This window comes from Callithrix jacchus, chromosome 2 (genome assembly GCF_049354715.1).
Source record: "Callithrix jacchus isolate 240 chromosome 2, calJac240_pri, whole genome shotgun sequence".
Taxonomy (NCBI): Eukaryota; Metazoa; Chordata; class Mammalia; order Primates; family Cebidae; genus Callithrix; species Callithrix jacchus.
This window is the reverse complement of record NC_133503.1, coordinates 61,206,021-61,233,646: the sequence shown is the minus strand read 5'-3', so window position 1 is coordinate 61,233,646 and position 27,626 is coordinate 61,206,021. Positions and strand designations below refer to the sequence as shown.

General features: G+C 44.9%; 1 pseudogene; it reads right to left on the bottom strand.

Moving 5' to 3' along the window:
- Positions 1-1,214: 1,214 nt before the first annotated feature.
- LOC100414399 (WAP four-disulfide core domain protein 1-like) lies at positions 1,215-26,162 on the bottom strand (annotated as a pseudogene).
- Positions 26,163-27,626: the final 1,464 nt, after the last annotated feature.

The following is a 27,626-nucleotide window of genomic DNA, read 5'->3' as shown; positions in this document are numbered from 1 at the left end:
TGAAACACTTCAGGTAAATAAATTCTCAAATCAGAAAAAAGGGGGGTTTATACTGGGGGTTTTGTACCCCCAGTACACTTTTGGCAAACAGGGTCACTGTCATTATCACCAACCTTGTCTGAGGGTCCTGTCCTTATCTAGGAGGGCAATGAGATGTGGAAGTGGTGTGGTCTCATCTGATTGACCTTGACTTTGATAAGGTGAACCTGAGCACCCTGAAGGCCCAGATTCCTGTTTGCCACACGTTTCATCCAAACTGCATGTCAAAAGCACACTGAAGCCTTTCATCTTTATTGTCTTGCGTGGGGTTGGAGAGGATTTTAGATGCCACCAGGAATCACTGCTCCACTGTCCCTCCTTTTCTTAGGAAAATTATGCCAATGAAAACAATGCCATTCACTCATCGATTTATTGCCTTTGTGTCCAAGGATGAACACAAATCAAGTCAAACTGAAGAGTCAGTCCTGGGAAGTTAAGGATTCTCAGACAATTCTAATTCTATGCGGTTTTCACATACATATACGCCTTTAAAATAGACTCAGATGCTTCCTGACTTAAAATAAAGGCAAGCACTGATAAGCCCCCTGCAAGCTGAAACCAGCTTAAGTCAAAATGCACTGAACACAGCTAACCTACAGAACACCATACCTTAGCTGAGACTACCTTAAATGTGCTCAGAACACTTACATTAGCCTGGAGTTGGGCAAAATCATCTAACACAAAGCCTATATCATGATAAAATATTGACTGTCTCGTGTAATTATTGATTGCCATACTGAAAGTAAAAAGCAGCATGGCTGGATGGGAACCTGAAGTATGGTTTTACTGAATGCATGTCGCTTCTGCACCAGCGTAAAGTCAAACAGTCATAAGTCAGCCATCAAAAGCTGGGGTCCATCTATACATACATGGATATAAAACATCCAGTGTTGACTGACCACCCACCATTGCCTAGGGCTGCCCCGACAGCTTTGGATTCATGATTTCAATTACTCCCCACAACAGCATGAAGTAGCCCCATTTTACACATGAGGAAATTGAGGCTTAGAGATAGGAAGAAATTAACCCCAGTGTCACCCAGCTGGGAGGTGCGGAGCTGGTGTCTGCAGCCAGTCCACTGGCTCAAGAGCTTCTGTTGCATGCTGGTGTGGCAGCGAAAGAGTGGAGGTCATGAGAGAAGGAGCTGGGCAGTGGGAAGATGTGACGAGCTCTTGTCAGGCCCGGCTGCTGGGGCTGCTTCCTGGGGCAGGTCGCCCATGGGAGTGGGAGGTGCTTACAGGGAGACGGGGACCAGGGCAGAGGCTGGGAATGGGGCAGGGAGTGCCACACTCACCTGCTTGCTGGCTTTGCTTGATGCACTGCCTACGGTTGGGGATTCCCTCAGTCATGTCACCTGGGCTCAGGATGTGGCACTCATAGCCCGAGGGACAGAGCAGCAGTTCCGCCCCAACCTTCCCTGGTACTGCCCACCTCTGCTGTGGGAGAGACACACACTGGGGTCTAGCAGGCAGACCCCTGGTGCACATGCAGGGAACACACCCCACCCAGAAAGGCCGTTTTGCCTCTGTACCCCAGGTTCCAGGCTAGGCCTTCGGTCTCGCTCAGAGCCATGTGATACACACTCACACCCGCACGCACAAACACGCACACAAACACAGGCAGTCCAAGGTCACCTGATCCCACTCTCATGAGCACAGTGACATCCATATAGACATGTTCACCTATCCACCCTGAAACACACACCCCTACAGCCGCACAGGTATGCACATATTTATACATGTAAGTTAGAAACACAAATATATACAAGCATATGAACACATTCATCCCCACACACAAATACTGTACACACATATCCACACACATACACACACATTCACCCACCCCTGCACACTCTGGTGGACACAGTTGCACACAGATAGGTGTGGGGTCAGAAGCACAGCCTCACGTGTGTAAGGGCACATGCTCTCAGCTCTTCAGGCCTCCAGGACCCTGACTGGCATGCTGTTCCTTTCAGAAACTGCCCTCTGCCTCCTGACACCTCCCCCACCCCAAAGGGAGACCTCATCATTAGACAGCAGTGAACTCCCTATAATTCTAGGAATTTGAAAACTAACCCCAAAAGCCCTCCCCTTCAATTCTCCATCCAGGAGGAGGTCCCAGGCTTGCCAAGAGTCAAAGCCCTTATTCTATACCGAACTTTGATTCTGGATAAGCCTCCAGATATCAGCTCTTCCATGCTGGGGTGGGGAGCATCAAAGAGGGCTGAGTGTTTGACTGAAGGGCCTGCCATGACAGCCAGCCAGCCTGGTGCTGCCAGCTTTCTGTAAGTGGCTGGGAAGCAGGGATTGAGGCTTGAAAGTAGGGTCTGGGCTTTACCCAGTAGGTACCTTGCAACACCTCCTCAGGGCCATCCAGGAACCAGCCATTTCCACCAAGCCATCGAGGTTTTGGCTGCACCAGCCAGTCTGGGGCTAACACAAACACAGGGCCAAATCAAGGCCTTCCTCAGGTACCTGAGAAATGCCCAGGCTTGGTGGATGGAAGTGCCCCTTTAGATCATGTCACAGAGGCTCCCTGTGGGAGAAATAACTATGGTTCCTGGCACACCTTCACCCCTTGCAAAAGCAAAAAGTGATAGAACCTTTCACTGTGGGCTAGGCACAGGGCCACCAAGCTGGGGACTAGCCTTCCCTGCCTCCCTTGCAGCTACATGTGGCCATACGGCAGGGTTCTGGCTACAAGGATGTCAGCAGCAGCGAGCATGCAACTTCCCATCTTGCCCTTCCTGCTCTCTGCTCCCCTCCCTCCCTCATTCCATTTCCTGCAGGCTGGGAGCCATTCTGACCATGTGGACAAGGCCATCACTCAGACTGCAGAGTGGCAAGAAGGAAGGAAGCCAGGTCGCTAGATGGCTTTGCGAGCAGAGCTACCTGCCTGCTGCAGCGTCACCTCTGCACTAATCCCTGAGAGAGAAGCAAACGCCTCGCAGGTTGGGTCCTTGTATTTATGGGTCTTTGTATGCAGCAGCAGAGCCTGCTCTGCAGGTTTCTTGCCCGGATAAATTCCCTGTCACTGAAGTTTGGTGTATGGGTGATCCCATCACCCAGGTAGAGCTAATATATTTTTAGCAGAAAGAGTCACCCATACAGTTTACAGGAAGGCCTTCCAAACGCAGGAGTTGAAAACTCAAATGCTTCTAGGGGATAGGTAGATGACATTAAACAGGAAAGTAGATCAGGCAGGGCCACCACAAAGCAGAGAGTGCCTCCTGCCTGGATGAATTAGCCGCTGTTAGCCCTGACCAGCCATTTCCAATGCTCCCAGACTGATTTTCTTTCTTACTGTCAGTTCTTATTCTATTCTATTTCTTTATTTACTTATTTATTTATTTTGAGACAGAGTCTTGCTCCGTCACCCAGGATGGAGTGCAATGTTGTGATTTTGGCTCACGGCAACCTTGCATTCCGGATTCAAGTGATTCTCCTGCCTTAGCCTCCCAAGTAGCTGGGATTACAGGCATGTGCCACCATGACTGGCTGACTTTTGTATTTTTTGTAAAGGTGGGGTTTCCCCATGTTGCCCAGGCTGGTTTTGAACTCCTGGCCCCAAGAGATCTGCTCCTTGGCCTCCCAAAGGGCTAAGATTACAGGAGTGAGCCACTGTGCCTGGACTATAAGTCTGTATTTTTAAAAACAGAATTCTTTTGTTTTTTAAGTATCAACAAGTAATTTTAAAACTTTTTACATGAATGATTATGATTATTATTACTAATATTATTTTTTTGTAGAGATGGAGGTGGTGGGTCTGCCTATGTTCCCCAGGCTGGGCCTGAACTCCTGGCCTCACACAATCCTCCCTCTTTGGCCTCCCAAAGTGCTGGGATTACAGGTGTAAGCCACCATGCCTAGGCAGAAAACTTGAAGCCTGTTAGAGATAAAAACAGTTCTGGAATCACATTTGCTTGTGACCTCTGCATTCATTTGACTCCAAAATAAGACAAAAACAAAAACTACTACTATTTATCTTTATAAAGAGAATAGAGAAATAATTATCTCACGTCTTTTAAAGTACATCGATGTGTACCACTAAAAATGCTGGTTAGCTTTTTCTGTAAAGGAGAACTTGCTGATTATAAAGACAGTGGAAGCCACAACAGCGGAGAAAGGAGCCAGCAGTCAGTAACCTCCAAAAGAGGACACAATGGCTCTGCAGCCTCTGTGTCCAACATTTCAGTTCCTCCCCCTTCCCATCACATCCAACCATGTGTTAGGAAACATTTTCAGATAGGAAACATAGTCACACGTGCTGTTCATATTCTCTTTTGCATTGATCAAACGCTTCTGAGCAGCAGAGAACTAGACAAATGTTTGGAATCGTGAAACTTGGTCCAGACTTCCCGTCACTCTAGACAAAGACCCTTAAATGCCTGGTGGTCCCGGGGTGTCAGCTCTTCATACCCTTGCTAGAACTACCTGGGATCACCTCCCAGATAAATGACCTGTTCTCAAGTCCTCGTCGCTGGGTCTTCTTTGGAGGGACCCAGATGCAAATGGCAATGAAGCAGTAAGGCACCTGGAACAGGGCCTGTTGTGTTCCCCGTCCTCTTATGTTAGACCAGTGGTTCTCAATACAGAGCGATTTTGTTCCCCAGAGAGCATTGAGAAAGGTTTAGAGACATATTTTGTTGTTACAACTTGGGGTAGGGCTGATCCGGCAGGATCAGTGGAGAGGGGCCAGGGAGGCTGCTGAGCACCCTACAGTATGCAAGACAGTGCCCCTCCCCTGGCCAGCAAGGAGATTCATCCAACCCCAAATGTCAATATGCCAAGATCGTGAAGTCTGGTATTAGATATCATGGTTCTTGTTCTTACTAGTGATATAATTGCTTTTCTTGCTGGCCAGTGAATGAATGAATGATTCAGAATTTACTGAGGACTTCTTATGTGCCCAGAGACCATTTTAGATGCTGGGGTTACAGCAGTGCATGTTTAACAGACAAAACTCTGTGCCCTGTGTGGCTGACCTTCAAGTGGGGAGAGAACTGTCACTGAACAAACAAGAAAAACACAGTCTTCCAGATTATGCTATGAAGAAAAAGTAAACAGGGGTGGAGGGTAAGGAATGGCCAAGGAGGGACTGTCATTTAGAGAGGGAAATCTTCCCTGTGAAGTGGCCTCTGGAAAAAGGGCTGAAGGGGCGAGGAAGTGAGCCATGTGGGTGTCTGGGGGAGGATATTCCTGGGAATGAAGGACCCCACACATGGGCAAAGGTGCTAGAGCAGGGGCCCCACATCCCCACATTCATGGCCCACGGCAATGAACACTTCTCTACAGTCAGACCACTGGATGGGAAACTGCCACTCTGCCTGCTGTGTTACCTTGGGAAAATGATTCAGCTTCTCTGGGCTTCACCTGTGGCAGAGGGCGAATAACAGCCATCAAGCTGTGTGAGCATGAAATGAGATGAGGTATGGAAGGCTATTAGGAATTCCATGTACAGTTGCATCATCTGTGCACTGCTCAAAAGCACCTGGTCTAGGCAGCAAGTAAGGCTAGAATCCCTATGCCAGGTCACATTCCTGAGGAAAGGGGACCTTTTTTGATTTGCCTTTATGCGCTTGTCCACCATGAGGAGAGACATTCAGTTTTTCTTATGAAGGCTGAGTAGGAGGCTGCCTGGCCTGGAGCAGTGGCCAGGTCCTCCAAGAGCCAGTACTCAAACAGTTGCCATTTTATGATCAGTATCAGACCGTATTTATGAGCATGATTAAGTGTGCTGAGTCCCTTGTCATCGCTGTGACCTCACCCCAAAGAAAACAAAGTGTGGTCATTCTTGTCATCTCTGACTTTTTTCTTGGCCTTGGGAGGAGGGGCTGGGCCACCTTCTCAGAGCCATCCTCCCTAATTAAGGCCCATGGGAACCAGGCCTCCTGCAGAAGGTACAGTCCAAACAGCTGTTATCACCCTGAGCAGAGCTGAGGGTGGAGAAAACTTCCTTGCCCCAAATCCTACCCACTTAGGGGCATATTTGCCCTATCTAGGAAATAACTACCTGTCCACCCCACCCCCCACTTACCATCCCCCATGGGGTCGCCTACTTACCTGCCCAAACCTTCTCTCTGAAAGGGATCTGAAACTCTGTCCTGCCAAGGAAGAATCCCTGAACAATGCTTCTCCCGCAAGATGCCACCACGCCCAGCTAATTTTTGAATTTTCAGTAGAGACAGGGTTTCACCATGTTGCCCAGGCTGGTCTCGAACTCCTGACTTCAGGTGATCCATCCCATTGCACAGGAGAGGAGACTCAAGAAATGACAGGTGGCCAGTGGATCTGAAGCCACGTACCCACTCCTGTCTGTGGCATACTCCATGTGGATAGCTAAGCACCCGGTCTCCACCTCAACTACCCCAGGGCCAGGCGTGAGCATTGCAGCAGGCCGGTGGGGTGAGTAGGAAGCTAGAGGAAACCACCTCATTCAGGGGCATCTGAGGTTCCAGCTGGTGGCAGCCCAGAGAACAAGGTCCAACATTTTAAAGAAAAGCCTCAAATCTGGATCTTTTAAATGAGAAATCCCACTGCACTCCCATCCTCCTATCAGGGGGCAATTTCCTGGGAATGGGTGTCTGCAGACTGTAACTCCCTGGAGGCAGCTGGGGTCCCTGCCCCCACCCCATTTTCATAGGAGGTGACATTTTCTCTGGAAGGGTGTCTCCTGCAATGCAGGTTTCCAGGGGCAGTGGGACACACAGCAGGTGCACAGCAGCACTATGTCTGCTCAAGGAGCACCCCTCTCATCTCACAGGTGCGCAGTGGATGCGCCAGAGGCCCGCCCAGGTGGCCCAGCTTTAAACCCAGCTCCTTTTTAATCCCTCCGCCGAGTCGGGCTCTCCCCTACGCTAGACAGTTCGGTTTACTGGTCGGTTCCCCCCGCCCAACCCCCTCCCTCTGGCCCAGGACCTACCTGGTGGGGGCGGCACGGCTTCCAGGCAGGTGTAGGCGCATCCGTTGTAGCAGCAGCGCCGGTGCCGCCTCGGAGTCCGCCTGGCAGCGTGCTGCCTGGCAAGCACCAGGGGGTAGCGTCTGTGGGGGCGGCGGGCAACGGTCTGCTCGGGGCAGCCAGGGGCCGCTGGGTGTGCCCGCTTCCTCGGCCTGTGGGGAGAGAACAGCGTCAGTGGCTCTGGGGCCCACGTTCGAGTCCTGGCGCCACCTGGAGCTGTGCACCCGGGACAGCGTGCCAGGCCTCTGTGAGCCTGCGTTTCCTCACGTGAGAAACAGCGATCAGGCAGACCCAGACTTGGAGGGCGGCCCAGAGGGTCAGAAGATACCGTGTTTCTCTTTATAACAGCACATGAAGTAAGTGAAAGCCCAAAGAAAAGGATAAGCCAATCTTGGTATGTGTGCTGGAGAACATTCACTTAAGCATCTACCCTGAGTGAGAGAGAGATTATATATAATACATAATATATATGGTACATATGTATAAATACATGCACACACATATGTGTGGATTTCTTATCATCCATATGTTTATATAGAGCTTTGAGAATTTACAAATTATACACAGAATGATTAAATCCATGCAACAACTTCAATACATCCCACAAACAAAATAATAAAGGAGAAAAAACACCAGATCAAAGAGAGCATCACAGTGGGATTCCACTTATATTTATAACTCAAAACAGGCCAGGCTGATGTCTGGTGTTAGAAGTCAGGAACTCGATGGGCAGTGACTGGCTGGGAACACAGGGACTCTGGGGGCTGGCCCTGTTCTGTTTCTTGGTCTGAATGCTGGTTACATAGTGTGTTTACTTTGTGGGAATGCATGGAGCTGAACACTTAGAATTTATGTACTTTGAAGTATTAGCTTTTAATTAAAAGTTTAAAAATAAGATATAGGAGCCAGGTGCTGTGGCAGACACACCTATAATCCCAGCACTTTCAGAAGTCGAGTTGGGTGAATCACTTGAGCTCAGAAGTTTGAGATCAGCCTGGCCAACATAGTGAAACCCCTTCTCTACTAAAAAAGAAAAAAATAAAAAAATTAGTCAGGCATGGTCATGCACTCCTGTAGTTCCTGCTATTTAGGAGGCTGAGGCAGGAGGATGGCTTGATCCTGGGAGGTGGAGGCTGCAGTGAGCTATGATCAAGCCATGACACTCCAGCCTTGGCAATAGATTAAGACCCTGTCTCAAAAAAAATACACACACACACACACACACACACACACAGTACTCTAACATATAGAAATATGGGTGAGTGACCAATGAGATCAATATTTTAAAGGTGAGACAGAAAATTTAAGCTACCAGGCAAGCTGTCCTGGGTCCCCTGACACCAGACCCCATCCACGCCAGTAAACACTGTTCTGCTTCTATGAAAATGGGATGTGTTGTGAGCAGATTGTGTGCATTCAAGCACACACACAAAGTTAGAGACAAGATAGATTAATACAGAAGAAAACACCCTGGCTTGGGCTACCTCCTAGCCTTTGCCTAAACTATTCCTTTAATCTAAAACCTACTTATGTCCCCCCTTGTCCTCCCCCAACATATTCAAAATCTAGCCCTCTCATGCCAGCCAAGTACAAAGGGCATATCTGCAGACTGGAATAGTATACAGCCATGATAAACTGTCCCTAAGGTGTTGGCAGAAAATGAAATAAGACTCAATGTGCCATATATGAAGGATTGCCAGGATGTGGTGGCTCATGAACAAAGCTACAGTGAGGAACAGCCTGTCAGCTCTGTCCCATCTGTTTTTAAAAATGCATGCAGGTGGAATATGTATATGTTTGCATAGGCTTTTTTGGAACTTTTTGGAAAGATACACAAGGTAAAAACCATTAGGAAAGTTGCTTTTGGAGAGAAGAAGAGGTGTAAAAGCTGAGGGAGCTTTCTTCCTATTGTATATTCTTCTGCACTGGTTCAATTTTTTTTTACCATGTTTTCAATTTAAGGCAAGGCATCTGAAAACATGTAAACGTATCTACAGGATACTAAAGGCAGGCTTTGACTTGCCCTGCCTTTAGAGGCTTTTACATGCCTCTAGATGCCTTGCCTTGCCTTTAGATGCCTTTATATGTTTTCAGATGCCTTGCCTTGCCTTGCCTGTAGATGCCTTCACATGCATTTAGATGCCTTGCCTTGCCTAGCCTTTTCTCTCCTTGCCTTTCCTTGCCTTTAGGTGCCCTTATATGCCTTTAGATGCCTTGCCTGCCATGCTTTGCCTTGCCTTACCTTGCTGTTAGATGCCTTTACATGCCTTTAGAAGCCTTTCTTTGCCTTGTCTTGCCGGTTTTTTAGATGCCTTTATATGCCTTTAGATGCCTTGCCTTGCCTTACCTTGACTTAACTTGCCTTGCCTTGTCTTTAGATTTCTTTACATGCCTTGTCTTGCCTTGTCTTTAGATTTCTTTACATCCCTTGTCTTGCCTTGCCTTGCTTTTTCTTGCCCTGCCTTGCCCTTCCTTTAGATGCCTTTACGTGACTCTAGATGCCTTACCTTGCCTTGTCTTTAGATGCCTTTGCATGCCTTTAGATGCCTTGCCATACCTTGCCTTGCCTTGTTTTTAGATGGCTTTGCATGCCTTTAGATGCCTTGCCTTGCCTTGCCTTGCCTTCAGATGCCTTTACAAGTCTTGAGATGCCTTGCCTTGCCTTGCCTTGTTTTTAGATAGCTTTGCATGCCTTTAGACGGTTTGCCTTGCCTTGCCTTGCCTTGCCTTCAGATGCCTTTACAAGCCTTGAGATGCCTTACCTTGCCTTGCCTTTAGATGTCTTTACACGCCTTAAATGCCTTGCCTTGTTTTGCCTTGCTTTGCTTTTAGATGACTTTACATGCCATTAGATGCCTTTCCTTGCCTTGCTGTGACTTGCCTTTAGATGCCTTGCCTTGCCCTTAGATGCCTTTATATGTCTTTAGAGACATTGCCTTGTCTTGCTCTGCCTTGCCTTTAGATGGTTTTACATGCCTTTAGATGCCTTGCCTTGACGTGCCTTGACTTTAGATGCCTTACATGCCTTTAGATGACTTGCCTTGCCTTACCTTGAGTTCAGATGATTTTACATGCCTTTAGGTGCCTTTAGATGCCTTGCCTCGCCTTGCCTTTAGATACCATTACATGTCTTTAGATTCCTTGCCTTGACTTCCTTGCCTTTAGAAGCTTTACATGCCTTAAGATGCATTGACTTGCCTTGCCTTGCTTTTAGATGCCTCTATATGCCTTATATTACCTTGCCTTGCCTTTAGCTGCCTTTACATGCCTGTAGATGCCAGGCGTTGCCTTGCCTTTAGATACGTTTACATGCCTTTACAGGCCTTGCCTTGACTAGCCTTGCCTTGCCTTGCCTTTAGATGCCTTTACATTCCTCTAGAATGGCTTGCCTTGACTAGCCTTACCTTGCCTTGCCTTGCCTTGCCTTCACTTAAGATGCCTTTAGATGCCTTGCCTTGCTTTGCCTTGCCTTGCTGTGCCTTGCCTTGCCTTGATTCAGATGCCTTTACATGCCTAGCCATGCCTTGCCTTGCCTTTAGATGCCTTTAAATATCTTTAGATGCCTTGTCTTGCCTTTTTTGCTTTGCCTTCAGATGCCTTTACATGCCTTCAGATGACTTTTCTTGCCTTTCCATGCCCTTAGACCTTTACATGCCTTTAGATGCCTTGCCTTGTCTTGCCTTGCCTTTAGATGCCTTTACATACCTTTATAAGTTTTGTCTTGCCTTGTCTTGCCTTTAGATTCCTTTACCTGCCTTTAGATGCCTTGCCTGGCCTTGTCTTGATTTGACTTGCCCTGCCTCTAGATGCTTTACATGACTTTAGAAGCCTTGCCTTGCCTTTAGATGCCTTTTTATGCCTTTACATCCTTTAGATGCCTTTCCTTGCCTTACCTTACCTTTAGATGCCTTTACATGCCTTTAGATGCCATGCCTTGCCTTGCCTTGCCTTTAGATGCCTTGCCTTGCCTTGATTTTAGATGTCTTTTCATGTCTTTAGATGCCATGCCTTGCCTTGCTTTGCCTTTAGATGCTTTTATATGCTTTTAGATTCCTTGCCTTGCCTTGACTGGTTTTGACTTGTCCTGCCTTTAGATGCCTTTACAGGTCTTTAGATGCCTTGCCTTGCCTTGCCTAGTCTTGCCTTGGCTTGCCTTGCCTTTAGATGCCTTTAAATTTTTTTAGATGTTTTACCTTGCCTTAAGATGCCTTTGCATGCTTTTACATGCACTTCTTTGCCTTGTCCTGCCTTTCCTGTAGATCCCTTTACATGTCTTTAGATGCCTGGCATTTCCTTGCCTTGCTGTGACTTGCCTTGACTTGCTTTACCTTTAGTTGCCTTTACATGCTTTTAGATGTCTTGCTTTGCCTTTTCTTGCTTTGACTTGCCCTGCCTTCACATGTTTTTGAATGCCTTGCCTTGCCTTGCCTTTAGATTCTTTTACATGTGTTTAGATGCTTTGCCTTGCCTTGCTGTGACTTGCCTTGCCCTACCTTGCCTTTAGATGCCTTTACATGTCTTGCCTTGCCTTGCCTTTAGATGCCTTTTCATGCCTTTAGATGCCTTGTCTTGCCATGTTTTTTAGATGCCTTTATATGCCTGTAGACGCCTTGCCTTGCATTGACTTGACTTAACTTGCCTTGCCTTGTCTTTAGATTTCTTTACATGCCTTGCCTTACCTTGCCTTGCTTTGCCTTGCCCTGCCTTGCCCTTTCATTAGATGTCTTTACGTGCCTTTAGATGCCTTACATTGCCTTGCCTTGTCTTTAGATGCCTTTGCATACCTTTAGATGTCTTGCCTTGTCTTTAGATGCCTTTACATGCCTTTAGATGGTTTGCCTTGCCTTGCCTTCAGATGCCTTTACATGCCTTCAGATACCTTGCCTTGCCTTGCCTTGCCTTTAGATGCCTTTGCACACCTTTAGATACCTTGCCTTATTTTCCCTTGCTTTGCTTTTAGATGCCTTTACATGCCATTAGATGCCTTTCATTTCATTGCTGTGACTTGCCTTTAGATGCCTTTAAATTCCTTTATATGCCTTGCCTTGCTCTTAAATGCCTTTACATGTCTTTAGAGGCATTGCCTTTTCTTGATCTGCCTTGCCTTTAGATGCCTTACATGCCTTTAGATGCCTTGTCTTGCCTTGCCTTGTCTTGCCTTGACTTTAGATAACTTACATGCCTTTAGACGCCTTGCCTTGCCTTACCTTGCGTTCAGATGCTTTTACATGCCTTTAGATGCCTTGCCTCGCCTTGCCTTTAGATGCCTTTACATGTCTTTAGATTCCTTGCCTTGCCTTTCCTTGCCTTTAGAAGTATTACATGCCGTCAAATGCCTTGACATGCCTTGGCTTGCTTTTAGATGCCTCTAGATGCCTTACATTGCCTTGCCTTGCCTTTACATGCCTTTAGATGAGTTTCTCTGCCTTGCCTTACCTTCAGTTGCCTTTACATGACTTTAGATGCCTTGCCTTTTCTAGCCTTTCAATGCCTTTACACACCTTTAGATGCCTTGCCTTGCCTTGCTTTGTTTCTAGATGCCTTTACATGCCTTTAGATGCCTTTCCTTGCCTTGCCTTGCCATTAGATGCCTTTACATAATTTTAGATTCCTTGCCTTGCCTTGCCTTGCCTTGCATTGCCTTTAGATACCTTTACATTCCTTTATATGCCTTGCCTTGCCTTGCCTTTAAATGCCTTTGCATGCCTTTATATGACTTGCCTTGTGTTGTCTTGACTTGCCTTGCATTTAGATGACATTACATACCTTCAGATTTTTTGCATTTCCTTGCCTTGCCTTTAGGTGCCTTTACCTGCTTTTAAATATCTTGCCTTGCCTTGCCTTGCATTGCCTTTAGATACATTTACATGCATTTATATGCCTTGCCTTGCCTTGTCTTGACATGCCTTGCCTTTAGATGCCTTTACATGCCCTTAGATGTCTTGCCTTTCCTTGCCTTTGGATGCCTTTACATGCCTTAATATGCCTTGCTTTTCCTTACCTGTAGATGCCTTTACATGCCTTTAGATGACTTGCTATACCTTGCATTGAGTTACCTTTAGGTTTCTTTACATGCCTTTATATGCCTTGCCTTGCCTTGCCTAGCTTGCCTTGCCTTCAGATGCCTTTACATGCCTGTAGATGCCTTACTTTGCCTTGCCTTGCCTTTACTTAGATGCATTTACATGCCTTTAGATGTCTTGCTATGCCTTGCATTGAGTTCCCATTAGGTTCCTATACATGCCTTTAGATGCCTTGCCTTGCCTTGCATTTAGATGTCTTTCAATGCCTTTAGATACCTTGTCTTGCCTTCCCTAATCTTGCCTTGCTTGCCTTGCCTTTAGATGCCTTTACATGCCTCTAGATGCCTTACGTTGCCTTGCCTTGCCTTTACTTTAGATGGGTTTACATGCCTTGCTTTGCTTTGCCTTGCCTAGCCCTGACTTGCTTGCCTTGCCTTTAGATGCCTTTACATGCCTTTAGATGCCTTGCCTTGCCTTGCATTTAGATGCTTTTTCATGCCTTTAGATGCATTGTTTTGCCTTGCCTTGCCTTTTGATGCCTTTAGAAGCCTTGCCTTGCCTTTCCGTGCCTTGCTTTGCCTTGATTCATATGCCTTTACATGCTTATGCATGCCTTGCCTTCCCTTGCTTTTAGATGCCTTTAAATGCCTTACCTTGTGTTGCCTTGCCTTTTTTTGCTTTGCCTTCAGATGCCTTTACATGCCTTTGGATGCCTTGCCTTGCCTTGTCTTGCTTTGACTTTCCCTGCCTTTAGATGCTTTTACATGCCTCTAGATGCCTTGCCTTGCCTTTAGATACCTTTAAATGTTTTCAAATGCCTTGACTTGCCTTGCATTGCCTTTAGATGCCTTTACATCTTTTATAGATTCCTTGCCTTGCCTTTAGATGTCCTTAAATTCCATTAGATGTCTTGCATTCTGTTTTCTAACCTTGCCTTGCCTGTAGATGCCTTAACATGCATTTAGATGCCTTGCCTAGCTTAGCCTATTCTTTCCTTGCTTTTCCTTGCCTTTAGATGCCTTTACATGTCTTTAGATGCCTTGCCTTGCCTGCCATGCTTTTTCTTGCCTTGCCTCGCCATTAGATGCCTTTACATGCCTTTAGATGCCTTGCCTTGACTTAACATGCATTGCCTTGTCTTTAGATTTGTTTACATGCCTTGCATTGTCTTGCTTTGCCTTGCCCTGCCTTGCCCTTCCTTTAAATGCCTTTAGGTACCTTTAGATGCCTTACCTTGCCTTGCCTTGTCTTTAGATGCCTTTACATGCCTGTAGATGGTTTGCCTTGCCTTGCCTTTAGATACCTTTACATACCTTTAGGTGCCTTGCCTTGCCTTTTCTAGCCTATAGATGTCTTTATGCACCTTTAGATGACTTGCTTTGCCTTGCCTTGTATTTAGATGCCTTTGCATGCCCATAGATGCCTTGCCTCAACTTGTCTTGCCTTTAGATATCTTTACGGGCCTTTAGATACATTTGCGGGTCTTTAGATGCCTTGCTTTGCCTTGACTTGCCCTTAAATGCCATTTCATGCCTTTAGGTGTTATTTCTTGCCTTGCCTTGCCTTGCCTTACCTTTAGATGCCTTGCCTTGCCTTCAGATGCATTTACATAGTTTTAGATTCCTTGCCTTGCCTTCTCTTACCTTGCGTTGCCTTTAGATGCCTTTACACATTTTTATATTTTTTGCCTTGCCTTGCCTTTAGATGCGTTAACATGCCTTTAGATGTCTTGCCTTGCCTTTACATGCTTTTGGATTTTTTACCTTGCTTTGCCTTCCCTTCTGTTGCCTTTAGATACCTTTACATGCTTTATATGCCTTGCCTTGCCTTGTCTTTAAATGCCTTTACATGCCTTTAGGTGCCTTGCCTTGCTTTGCCTTTAGATGCCTTTACATGCCTTGCCTTTAGATGCTTTTACATACTTTTAGATTCCTTGCCTTGCCTTTAGATACCTTTCCATGCCTTTATTTGCCTTACCTTGCCTTGTCTTCACTTGCGTTGCCTTTAGATGCCTTACATGCCTTTAGATGCCTTGCCTTGCTTTTAAATACCTTTACATGCCTTTATATGACTTGCCTTGCCTTGTCTTGTTGTGACTTGCCTTGCCTTGACTTGCATTTAGATGGCTTTGCATTCCTTTGGATGCCTTGCCTTGCCTTGTCTTGCCTTGACTTGCCTTACTTTTAGTTGCCTTTACGTGCCTTTAGATGTCTTGCCTTGCCTTGCCTTGCATTGACTTGCTTTGCCTTTATATGCCTTTTACATGTTTTTGGATGCGCTGCCTTGCCTTGTCCTCCCTTGCCTTTAGATTCCTTTACATGCGTTTATATGACTTGCCTTGCCTTGCCTTGCTGTGACTTGCCTTGCCTTTAGATGCCTTTACATGCCTTGTCTTGCCTTGCCTTGCCTTGCGTTGCCTCTCCTTGCCTTGCTTATCTTCAGATGCCTTTTCATGCCTTTAGATGCCTTACCTTGCCTTGCTTTGCCTTTAGATGTGCTTTTAGATTCCTTGCCTTACCTTTAGATGTCTTTACATGCTTTTAGATGCCTTATCTTGCTTTGTCTTGTTTTGACTTGTCCTGCCTTTAGATTCCTTTACAGGCCTTTAGATGCCTTGTCTTGCCTTGGCTAGTCTTGCCTTGCCTTGCCTTTAGATGCCTTAAAAAATTTTTAGATGTTTTGCCTTGCCTTACCTTGCATTTAGATGCCTTTACAAACTTTTAGATGCATTTCCTTGCCTTGCCCTGCCTTTCCTGTAGATCCCTTTACATGTCTTTAGATGCCTTGCCCCCCTTGCCTTGTTGTGACTTGCATTACCTTGACTTGCTTTTAGATGGCTTTGCATTTTTTTGGATGCCTTGACTTGCCTTGACTTGCCTTACCTTTAATTGCCTTTACATGCCTTTAGATGTCTTGCCATGCCTTGTCTTGCTTTGACTTGCCCTGCCTTTAGATGCCTTTATGTTTTTGGATGCATTGCCTTGCTTTTCCCTGCCTTGCCTTTAGATTTCTTTACATGCGTTTATATGCCTTGCCTTGTTGTGATGTGCCTTGCCTTGCCTTGCTTTAGATTCCTTGCCTTCCCTTGCCTTTAGATGCTTTTATATGCTTTTAGATTATTTGCCTTACCTTTAGATGCCTTTACATGCCTTTAGATGCCTTGTCTTGACTTGTCTTGTTTTGACTTGTCCTGCCTCTAGATGTCTTTACAGGCCTTTAGATGTTTTGCCTTGCCATGCCTAGTCTTGCCTTGCCTTGCCTTTAGATGCCTTTAAATATTTTTAGATGTTTTTCCTTGCCTTACCTTGCCTTTAGATGCCTTTACATGCTTTTAGATGCATTTCCTTGCCTTTCCCTGTCTTTCCTGTAGATCCCTTTACATGTATTTAGATACCTTGCATTTCCTTGCCTTGCTGTGACTTGCCTTGCCTTGACTGGCCTTTAGATGGCTTTGCATTCCTTTGGATGCCTTGATTTGCCTTGACTTGCCTTACCTTTATTTGCCTTTACATGCCTTTAGATTTCTTGCCATGCCTTGTCTTGCTTTGACTTGCCCTGCCTTTAGATGTCTTTACATGTTTTTGGATGCATTGCTTTGCCTGTCCTTGCCTTGTCTTTAGATTCTTTTACATGCGTTTATATGCCTTGCCTTGCTTTGCTGCGACTTGCCTTGCCCTGCCTTTAGATGCATTTTTATGCCTTTAGATACCTTGCCTTGCCTTTAGATGCATTTATATTCTTTTAGATTTATTGCCTTACCTTTAGATGCCTTTACATGTATTTAGATAACTTGTCTTGCCTTGCCTTTAGATGTCTTTTCATTCCTTTAGAGGCTTTGCCTTGCCTTGCATTTAGATGCCTTTTCATGCCTTTAAATGCCTTGCCTTGCTTTGCCTTGATTTGCCTTGTCTTTTGATACCTTTGCATGCCTCTAGATGCCTTACCTTGCCTTGCCTTGTCTTTACTTTAGATGCCTTTACATGCCTTTAGATGCCTTGCCTTGCTGTGCCTTGCCTTGCCTTGATTCAGATGCCTTTACATGCCCACCCATGCCTTGCCTTGCCATTAGATGCTTTTAAATATCTTTAGATGCCTTGCCTTGCATTTTTTCTTTGCCTTCGGATGCATTCACATACCTTCAGATGCCTTTTCTTCATTTCCCTTGCCCTTAGATAAATTTACATGCTTTTAGATGCCTTGCCTTGTCTTGCCTTGCCTTTAGATACCTTTATATGCCTTCACAGGCCTTGCATTACCTAGCCTTGCCTTGCCTTGCGTTGCCTTTAGATGCCTTTACTATGCCTTAACATGCCTCTAGATGCCTTAACTTGCCTTGCTTTGACTTTAGATGCCTTTATGTGCCATTATATGCGTTGCCTTGCCTTAACTTGCCTTGACTTTAGATGCCTTTACATGCCTTTAGATGACTTGCATTTCCTTGCCTTGACTTGCCTTACCTTTATTTGCCTTTACATCCCTTTAGACGTCTTGCCTTGCCTTGTCTTGCTTGTCCTGTCTTTAGATGCCTTTACATGTTTTTGGATGCATTGCCTTGCCTTGCCCTGCCTTGCCTTTAGATTCATTTCCATGCATTCAGATGCCTTACCTTGCTGTGACTTGCCTTGCCTTCCCATGCCTTTAAATGCCTTTACATACCTTGCCTTGCCTTACCTTACCTTGCCTTTAGATGCCTTTTTACACCTTTAGATGCCTAGCCATGCCTTGCCTTTAGATGCATTTATATGCTTTTAGATTCCTTGCCTTACCTTTAGATGCCTTTACATGACTGTAGATGCCTTGCCTTACCTTTAGATGTCTTTAGATGCCTTTAGAGGCCATGACTTGCCTTGCCTTTAGATGCTTTCCCATGCCTTTGAATGCTGTGCCTTGCTTTGCCTTGGCTTGCCTTGCCTTTACTTGACTTTAGATGCCTTGCCTTGCCTTGCCTTGCTTTGCCTTGCATTTAGATGCTTTAACATACTTTTGGATGCATTGTTTTGCCTTGCCTTGACGTTTTTTTTTTAATATTTTATTGCATTTTAGGTTTTGGGGTACATACGCAGAACAGGCAAGACAGTTGCATAGGTACACACATGGCAGTGTGTTTTGCTTCCTTTCTCCCCTTCACCCACATTTGGCATTTCTCCCCAGGCTATCCCTCCCCACCTCCCCCTCCCACTGGCCCTCCCATATTCCCCCCAATAAACCCCAGGGTTTAGTACTCCCCTCCTTGTGTCCATGTGTTCTCATTTTTCATCACCCGCCTGAGTGAGAATATGCGGTGTTTCATTTTCTGTTCTTGTGTCAGGTTGCTGTGAATGATGTTCTCCAGATTCATTCATGTCCCTACAAACAACAAAAACTCATCATTTCTGATTGCTGCATAATATTCCATGGTGTATATGTGCCACATTTTCCCAATCCAGTCTGTCATCAATGGGCATTTGGGTTGATTCCAGGTCTTTGCTATTGTAAACAGTGCTGCAATGAACATTCGTGTGCATGTGTCCTTATAGTAGAACAATTTATACTCCTTTGTATATATATCCAGCAATGGGATTGCTGGGTCAAATGGAATTTCTATTTCTAAGGCCTTGAGGAATCGCCACACTGTCTTCCACAATGGTTGAACTATTTTACACTCCCACCAACAGTGTAAAAGTGTTCCTTTTTCTCCGCATCCTCTCAAGCATCTGTTGTCTCCAGATTTTTTAATAATCGCCATTCTAACTGGCATGAGATGGTATCTCAATGTGGTTTTGATTTGCATCTCTCTGATGACCAGTGACAATGAGCATTTTTTCATATGATTGTTGGCCTCATATATGTCTTCTTTCATAAAGTGTCTGTTCATATCCCTTGCCCTTTTTGAATGGGCTTGTTTGCTTTTTTCCTGTAAATCTGTTTGAGTTCCTTGTAAATTCTGGATATCAGCGCTTTGTCTGATGGGTAAACTGCAAAAATTTTTTCCCATTCTGTTGGTTGGCGATTCACTCTAGTGACTGTTTCTTTTGCTGTGCAGAAGCTATGGAGTTTCATTAGGTCCCATTTGTCTATTTTGGTTTTGTTGCCAATGCTTTTGGTGTTTTGTTCATGAAGTCCTTGCCTACTCCTATGTCCTGGATGGTTTTGCCTAGATTTCCTTCTAGGGTTTTTATCGTGCCAGGTTTATGTTTAAGTCTTTAATCCATCTGGAGTTAATTTTAGTGTAAGGTGTCAGGAAAGGGTCCAGTTTCTGCTTTCTGCACATGGCTAGCCAGTTTTCCCAAAACCATTTGCTAAATAGGGAATCATTTCCCCATTGCTTGTTTTTGTCAGGTTTATCAAAGATTGTATGGTTGTAGATATGCTGTGTTGCCTCCGATGCCTCTGTTTCGTTCCATTGGTCTATATCTCTGTTTTGGTACCAGTATCATGCTGTTTTGATTACTGTAGCCTTGTAGTATAGTTTGAAATCCAGTAGTGTGATGCCCCCTGCTGTGTTCTTTTTGCTTACAATTGACTTGGCTATGCGGGCTCTCTTTTGGTTCCATATGAAGTTCATGGTGGTTTTTTCCAGTTCTGTGAAGAAAGTCAATGGTAGCTTGATGGGGATACCGTTTATTCTGTAAATTACTTTGGGCAGTATAGCCATTTTCACGATATTAATTTTTCGTAACCATGAACATGGAATGTTTCTCCATCTGTTTGTGTCCTCTCTGATTTCGATGAGCAGTGGTTTGTAGTTTTCCTTGAAGACGTCCCTTGCGTTCCTTGTGAGTTTTATTCCAAGGTATTTTATTCTTTTTGTAGCAATTGTGAATGGCAGTTCATTCTTGATTTGGCTTTCTTTAAGACTGTTTTGGTGTATAGGAGTGCTTGTGATTTTTGCACATTGATTTTACATCCTGAGATTTCACTGAAGTTGCTTATCAGTTTCAGGAGTTTTTGGGCTGAGGCGATGGGGTCTTCTAGGTATACTATCATGTCGTCTGCAAATAGAAACAATTTGGCTTCCTCCTTTCCTATTTGAATACCCTTTATTTCTTTCTGTTGCCTGATTGCTCTGGCTAGAATTTCCAGAACTATATTGAATAGGAGTGGTGAAAGAGGGCATCCTTGTCTAGTGCCAGATTTCAAAGGGAATGCTTCCAGTTTTTGCCCATTCAGTATGATATTGGCTATTGGTTTGTCAAAAATAGCTTTTATTACTTTGAGATACGTTCCATCGATACCGAGTTTATTGAGGGATTTTAGCATAAAGGGCTGTTGAATTTTGTCAAATGCCTTCTCTGTGTCGATTGAGATAATCATGTGGTTTTTGTTTTTGGTTCTGTTTATGTGGTGAATTACGTTGATAGACTTGCGTATGTTGAACCAGCTTTGCCTCCCCGGGATGAATCCTACGTGATCATGATGAATAAGTTTTTAAATTTGATGTTGCATTCGGCTTGCCGATATTTTATTGAAGATTTTTGCATCTATGTTCATCATGGATATTGGCCAGAAGTTTTCTTTTCTTGCTGGGTCTCTGCCAGGTTTTGGTATCAGAATGATATTGGTCTCATAAAATGATTTGGGAAGGATTCCCTCGCTTTGGATTGTTTGAAATAGTTTTAGAAGGAATGGTACCAGCTCCTCTTTGTGTGTCTGGTAGAATTCGGCTGTGAACCCGTCTGGACCTGGGCTTTCTTTGTGTGGTAGGCTCTTAATGGCTGCCTCGACTTCTGACCTTGTTATTGGTCTATTCATAGTTTCAGCTTCCTCCTGGTTTAGGCTTGGGAGGACACAGGGGTCCAGGAAATTACCCATTTCTTCCAGGTTTACTAGTTTATGCGCATAGAGTTGTTTGTAATATTCTCTGATGATGGTTTGAATTTCTGTGGAATCTGTGGTGATTTCCCCTTTATCATTTTTTATTGCATCTATTTGGTTGTTCTCTCTTTTATTTTTAATCAATCTGGCTAGTGGTCTGTCTATTTTGTTGATCTTTTCAAAAAGCCAGCTCTTGGATTTATTGATTTTTTGAAGGGTTTTTTGTGTCTCAAAAACCCTTCCTTCAGTTAAGCTCTGATCTTAGTTATTTCTTGTGTTCTGCTGGGTTTTGAGTTTTGTTGATCTTGCTCCTCTAGCTCCTTCAATTTTGACAATAGGGTGTCAATTTTGGATCTCTCCATTCTCCTCATATGGGCACTTATTGCTATATACTTTCCTCTAGAGACTGCTTTCAATGTGTCCCAGAGGTTCTGGCATGTTCTGTCTTCGTTCTCATTGGTTTCAAAGAACTTCTTTATTTCTGTCTTCATTTCACTGTTTACCTAGTCAACATTCAAGAGCCAGTTGTTCAGTTTCCATGAAGCTGTGCGGTTCTGGGTTGGTTTCTGTATTCTGAGTTCTACCTTGATTGAACTATGGTCTGAGAGGCTGTTTGTTATGATTTCAGTTGTTTTGCATTTGTTGAGCAGTGCTTTACTTCCAATTATGTGGTCAATTTTAGAGTAGATGTGATGTGGTGCTGAGAAGAATGTGTGTTCTGTGGATTTGGGGTGGAGAGTTCTGTAAATGTGTATCAGGTTTACTTGCTCCAGGTCTGAGTTCAAGCCCTGGATATCCTTGTTGATTTTCTGTCTGGTTGATCTGTCTAATATTGACAGTGGAGTATTAAAGTCTCCCACTATTATTGTGTGGGAGGCTAAGTCTCTTTGTAAGTCATTAAGAACTTGCCTTATGTATCTGGGTGCTCCTGCATTGGGTCCATATATGTTCAGGATCGTTAACTCTTCTTGTTTTATCGATCCTTTTACCATTATGTAATGGCCTTCTTTGTCTCTTTTGATCTTTGTTGCTTTAAAGTCTATTTTATCAGAGATGAGAATTGCAACTCCTGCTTTTTTTTTGCTCACCATTTGCTTGGTAAATCTTCCTCCATCCCTTTATTTTGAGCCTTTGTGTATCCTTGCATGTGAGATGGGTTTCCTGGATACAGCACACTGATGGGTTTTGGATTTTTATCCAATTTGCCAGTCTGTGTCTTTTCATTCGTGCATTTAGTCCATTTACGTTTAGGGTTAATATTGTTATGTGTGAATTTGATACTGCCATTTTGATGCTAACTGGCTGTTTTGCCTGTTAGTTGTTGTAGATTCTTCATTATGTTGATGCTCTTTAACATTTAGTGTGATTTTGGAATGGCTGGTACTGGTTGTTCCTTTCTATGTGTAGTGCCTCTTTCAGGAGCCCTTGTGAAGCAGGCCTGGTGATGACAAAATCTCTGTGTACTTGCTTGTTCGCAAAGGATTTTATTTTTCCTTCACATCTGAATCTCAGTTTGGCTGGATATGAAATTCTGGGTTGAAAGTTCTTTTCTTTAAGAATGTTGAATATTGGCCCCCACTCTCTTCTGGCTTGTAGTGTTTCTGCCAAGAGATCTGCTGTGAGTCTGATGGGCTTCCCTTTGCGGGTGACCCAACCTTTCTCTCTGGCTGCCCTTAGTATATTCTCCTTTATTTCAACCTTGTTGAATCTGACGATTATGTGCCTTGGGGTTGCTCTTCTTGCGGAATATCTTTGTGGTGTTCTCTGTATTTCCTGCATTTGAGTTTTGGCCTGTCTTGCTAGGTCGGGGAAATTTTCCTTGATGATGTCCTGAAGAGTATTTTCCAGCTTGGATTCATTCTCTTCGTCTCCTTCTGGTACACCTATCAAACGTATGTTAGGTCTTTTCACATAGTCCCACATTTCTTGGAGACTTTGTTCATTCCTTTTTGTGCTTTTTCTCTAATCTTGGTTTCTCGTTTTATTTCATTCAGTTGGTCTTCGACTTCAGATATTCTTTCTTCTGCCTGGTCAATTCAGCTATTGAAACTTGTGCATGCTTCACGAAGTTCTCCTATTTTGTGTTTCAGCTCCTTTAATTCATTCATATTCCTCTCTAAGTTTTCCATTCTTGTTATCATTTCCCCATATCTTTTTTCAAGTTCCTTAGTTTTTTTTGCATTGATTTAATACATGTTCTTTTTGCTCACAAAAGATTCTTATTATCCACATTCTGAAGTGTAATTCCGTCTTTTTGTCACAGTCATTCTCCGTCCAGCTTTGTTCCCTTGCTGGTGAGGAGTTTTGGTCCTTTCTAGGAGGTGAGGTGTTCTGGTTTCAGGTGTTTTCCTCCTTTTTTCGCTGGTTTCTTCCCATCTTTGTGGATTTATCTGCTTGTCATCTGCGTAGTTGCTGACTTTTCGATTAGGTCTCTGAGTGGACACCCAGATTGTTGATGATGAAGTATTTCTGTTACTTGGTTTTCCTTCTACCTGTCTAGCCCCTTCACTGTACGACTGCTGAAGTCCACTCTAGGCCCTGCTTCTCTGGGGTGCACCTCTAGCAGCTGTTGCACAGTGAGGGATGCTACCAGTTTCTTTTTCTGCTATCTTTGTCTTAGGATGATGCCTGCCAAATGTCAGTCTTTTGGATATAGAGGGGTCAGGGAGCTTTTTGAGGAGACAGTCTGTACTTTATAGGAGTTCAATTGCTGAGCTGTGAGCTCTGTTGTTCATTCAGGGCTGTTAGGCTGCTATGTTTGATTCTGCTGCAACAGAGCTCATTAAAAAAACCCTTTTTTTCTCAAATGCTCTGTGTAGAGGGGTTCGGGCTTTATTTTTGGATGTCCGCTGAGGTGTTCTGCCCAGCTAGGAGGCAGACTAGCCAGTGTTTTCCTGTCGAGGCTCCGCCCTGCTGTTGTGTGGTTCTCCCTGGTGCTGCAGGCTCTGCTGTTCTTCTGTGGTCTCCGCCACGCCCTGTGGCGGAGTCTCTCTGTTGTAGCAGGTTGCCTCGGCAACGGCAGGCTGCGTCAGCAGTGGCCGTTTATCTCAGTAGGGACGGGTTGCCTCAGCAATGGCTGGCTGTGTCGGCAGTTGGCGTGTATCTCACTTGGGGTGGGTTGCCTCAGTAATGGTGGACTCCCCTCCTTCACAGAGCGTCTTGGACCACCTGCCCGGCTTTGTTTGAAATTGCAGTTTTGTTCGTTCCACTGGGCTACCCCGAACGCTCTGTGCCTGCAATTTCCTGGGCTGACACCCTGTCCAAATCTCGTTCAGTCTCAAGTCCAGCCCTCTCAAGTCTCAGGTTGCCAGTTCAACAGGGCACCCGGACAAGCGCACCCTGTGGGGAGCACTGGGGTGGCCGGCCGCCACCACACCGGCTGCCAGCTTCACCAGGCAGCTGCCTGGCGTCCCGCATCTCCTTTATCATTGGGAGTTTCCCCATTCCGTGGGCAACAAAGATCAGTCTGGAAATGCAGCTCTGACTCACCTCTCCGCGGATTCAAGGAGAGCTCCAAACCTGGGTTGTTCTCACAGCGCCATCTTGAGTCCTCCCCTTCTCTCTTTTATTTTTAATCAATGTGGCTATTGGTCTGTTTATTTTGTTGATCTTTTCAAAAAACAGTTCTTGGATTTAATGATTTTTTGAAGGGTTTTTCGTGTCTCAATCTCCTTCAGTTCAGCTCTGATCTTAGTTATTTCTTGGCTTCTGCTGGGTTTTGAGTTTTTTCGATCTTGCTCCTCTAGCTCTTTCAATTTTGACGATAGGGTGTCAATTTTGGATCTCTCCATTCTCCTCATATGGACACTTATTGCTATATACTTTCCTCTAGAGACTGCTTTCAATGTGTCCCAGAGATTCTGGCATGTTGTGTCTTCGTTCTCATTGGTTTCAAAGAACTTCTTTATTTCTGCCTTCATTTCATTGTTTACCCAGTCAACATTCAAGAGCCAGTTGTTCAGTTTCCATGAAGCTGTGCGGTTCTGGGTTGGTTCTAGAATTCTGAGTTCTAACTTGATTGCACTATGGTCTGAGAGGCTGTTTGTTATGATTTCAGTTGTTTTGCATTTGCTGAGCAGTGCTTTACTTTCAATTATGTGGTCAATTTTAGAGTAGGTGTGATGTGGTGCTGAGAAGAATGTGTATTCTGTGGATTTGGGGTGGAGAGTTCTGTAAATGTCTATCAGGTTTGCTTGCTCCAGGTCTGAGTTCAAGCACTGGATATCCTTGTTGATTTTCTGTCTGGTTGATCTGTCTAATATTGACAGTGGAGTATTAAAGTCTCCCACTATTATTGTGTGGGAGTCTACGTCTCTTTTTAAGTCATTAAGAACTTGCCTTATGTATCTGTGTGCTTCTGTATTGGGTCCATATATGTTTAGGATTGTTAGCTCTTTTTGTTGTATCGATCCTTTTACCATTATGTAATGGCCTTCTTTGTCTCTTTTGATCTGTGTTGCTTTAAAGTCTATTTTATCAGAGAGGAGAATTGCAACTTCTGCTTTTTTTTGCTCTCCATTTGCTTGGTAAATCTTCCTCCATCCCTTTATGTTGAGCCTTTGTGTATCCTTGCATGTGAGATGGGTTTCCTGGATGCAGCACACTGATGGGTTTTGGATTTTTATTCAATTTGCCAGTCTGTGTGTTTTGATTGGTGCATTTCGTCCATTTACAGTTAGGGTTCATATTGTTATGAGTGAATTTCATACTTCCCTTTTGATGCTAGCTGACTGTTTTGCTGTTAGTTGTTGTAGATTATTCATTACATTGATGTTCTTCAGCATTACTGTGATTTTGGAATGGCTGGTACTGGTTGCTCCTTTCTATGCATAGTGCCTCTTTCAGGAGCTCTTTTAAAGCAGGCCTGGTGGTGACAAAATCTCTGAGTACTTGCTTGTTCACAAAGGATTTTATTTTTCCTTCACTTCTGAAGCTCAGCTTGGCTGGATATGAAATTCTGGGTTGAAAGTTCTTTTCTTTAAGAATGTTGAATATTGGCCCCCACTCTCTTCTGGCTTGTAGTGTTTCTGCCGAGAGATCTGCTGTGAGTCTGATGTCCTTCCCTTTGTGGGTGACCGGACCTTTCTTTCTGGCTGCCCTTAGTATTTTCTCTTTTATTTCAACCTTGTTGAATCTGATTATTATGTGCCTTGGGGTTGCTCTTTTTGCGGAATATCTTCGTGCTGTTCTCTGTATTTCCTGCAATTGAGTGTTGGCCTGTCTTGCTAGGTGGGGGAAATTTTCCTGGATAATGTCCTGAAGAGTATTTTCCAGCTTGGATTCATTCTCTTCGTCCCCTTCTGGTATGCCTATCAAACGTACGTTAGGTCTCTTCACTTTGTCCCACATTTCTTGGAGACTTTGTTCATTCCTTTTTGTGCTTTTTTCTCTGATCTCGGTTTCTCATTGACCGTGAGCTTCAATCCTGGATTGTTCTCACAGCGCCATCTTGAGTCCTCAACTTTTGATGCCTTTAGAAGCCTTGCCTTGCCTTCAGTTATGTGCCTTTACATGCCTATACATGTGTTGCCTTCTCTTACCTTTAGATGCCTTTAATCGCCTTTAAATGCCTTTGCGTGCCTTGATTTGCCTTGCCACCTTCAGATGCCTTTACATGCCTTTGGATGCCTTGCCTTGCCTTGTCTTGCTTTGACTTGCCCTGCCTTTAGATGCTTTTACATGTCTCTAGATGCCTTCCCTTGCCTTTAGATGCCCTTACATGTTTTTAGATGCCTTGCCTTGCCTTTAGTTGATTTTACATTTTTTTGGATGCCTTGAATTGCCTTTAGATGCCTTTAAATGTCTTCACTTTTGTTTTCTTGCCTTGCCTGTAGATGCCTTCACATGCATTTAGATGCCTTGCCTTGCCTAGCCTTTTCTTTCCTTGCTTTTCCTTGCCTTTAGGTGCCTTTTCGTGCCTTTAGATGCCTTGCCTTGCCTGCCATGCTTTGCCTTGCCTTGCCTCACCGTTAGATGCCTTTACATGCCTTTAGATGCCTTGCCTTGCCTTTCCGTGTTTTTAGATGCCTTTATATGCCTTTAGACGCCTTTCCTTGCCTTAACTTGCCTTGCCTTGTCTTTATATTTCTTTACATGTCTTGCCTTGCCTTGCCTTGCTTTGCCTTGCCCTGCCTTGCCCTTTTTTTAGATACCTTTATACGCCTTTAGATGCCTTACCTTTCCTTTCCTTGTCTTTAGATGCAGGTGCTGGAGAAGCAGGAGAGTGGGTGGTGGTACGTGAAGTTTGGGGAGCTGGTGGGCTGGGCCCCTTCCCACTATTTTGTGCTGGATGAAAACAAACAACCTGACCCTTCAGACAAAGAGTCAGATGCAGTGCCCACCAAGAACAGGCAGAACGAAGGCAAGTCAGACAGCCTGGAGAAGATTGAGAGGCAGGTCCTTGCCCTGAACACCCTCAACCAGAGCAAGAGGACCATGCCCCCCTTCCCTTCAAAACCCCCTGGGGGCTTCAGCAAGACCTCCAGCACCCCAGCAGTGAAGATGAGGAATGGCATGTGGCAGGTGGCAGTCATATCCCAGTCGGTGTTTGTGTCTCCACCACCCAAGTACAAAAACCTGTCCTGCGCCCTGTGGAGGAATGAGTCACTCATAGCCACTGATGGCCTCTGAGGTGTCCAACGGAACTCCTCCTTTAGCACAGCTCACTCCACTGCCACCCCCGAGGTCAAGGGCCCCTTGGCCAAACGGGCCACCAGCCAGGGTTTAGACTCACCCCTGCTGCCCACCCAGCGCCATGGCATCCCAGTGTCCCCCGTGCACCCCAAGCCCATTGAGAAGTCTCAGTTCATCCAC